This window comes from Pimephales promelas, chromosome 2 (assembly GCF_988280905.1).
Source record: "Pimephales promelas chromosome 2, fPimPro1.hap1.1, whole genome shotgun sequence".
Classification (NCBI taxonomy): domain Eukaryota; kingdom Metazoa; phylum Chordata; class Actinopteri; order Cypriniformes; family Leuciscidae; genus Pimephales; species Pimephales promelas.
Genome location: NC_142770.1, coordinates 52,622,589 through 52,623,785, shown reverse-complemented (window position 1 = coordinate 52,623,785; position 1,197 = coordinate 52,622,589).

The following is a 1,197-nucleotide window of genomic DNA, read 5'->3' as shown; positions in this document are numbered from 1 at the left end:
GCTCTGGTTCTCCGAGTCGGGCAGGAGGGGGTACGGCGGTGGGGGTCCCTGGCCAGAGCTCTGGTTCTCCGAGTCGGGCAGGAGTGGGTACGGCGGTGGGGGTCCCTGGCCAGAGCTCTGGTTCTCCGAGTCGGGCAGGAGGGGGTACGGCGGTGGGGGTCCCTGGCCAGAGCTCTGGTTCTCCGAGTCGGGCAGGAGGTGGTCCAGGCGGGTGCCCCCTGGTCCCCCCGACGTGTTAGGGGGCGAGCGGTGGGTCTCCCCCAAGCCCAAAGCCCCGGTTCCCAGAGTCGGGTAAACTGCGGGAGTAACTTTGACTCTCTTAAGGTAGGCAGGAACCGGTGTGAGTGGTGTGGAAAGCCGAGTTGGGGCTCCACGCTCTGGGCACAGGGGGATCTCCTAGTGGTCCACCCCAGGCCCAGAGTGTGGAGCCCCAACTCGGCTTATTTTTTTTAAAATTATTATTATTATTATTATTATTATTATTTTTTTAATCTTATTTTATTTTATTTTTTTCAATTTTTCGGGATGCACCGGGTAGAAGTTCAAACTTCAACCGCCGTGGGGGTCCCTGGCCAGCGTTCTGGTTCTCCGAAGTGGGGCTGAGGGGGTCCAGGCGGGTGCCCCCTGGTCCCCCCCGACGTGTTAGGGGGCGAGCGGTGGGTCTCCCCCAAGCCCAAAGCCCCGGTTCCCAGAGTCGGGTAAACTGCGCGACTAACAATGACTCTCTTAAGGTAGTCAGAAACCGGTGTGAGTGGTGTGGAAAGCCGATTCGGGGCTCCACGCTCTGGGCACAGGGGGATCTCCTAGTGGTGCCCCCCAGGCCCAGAGTGTGGAGCCCCAACTCGGCTTATTTTTATTTTTATTATTATTTTTTTTTTTTATTTAATTATTATTTTGGGATTATTAGACTGGGTAGAAGTTGCAACTTCAAACGGGCATATCTCCGGAACCAAGCCGAGTTGGGGCCCCATACACCCGGCGTGGGGGGCCCTCCTAGAGGCCCCCAATACCCCCGAGTGTGGAGCCCCAACTCGGCTTACTTTTCGAGTTACAGCCGGTCAAAGTTGAAACTTTAAAGGGCCATATCTCCGGAACCAAGCCGAGTTGGGGCCCCATACACCCGGCGTGGGGGGCCCTCCTAGAGGCCCCCAATACCACCGAGTGTGGAGCCCCAACTCGGCTCACTTTTCGAGTTAC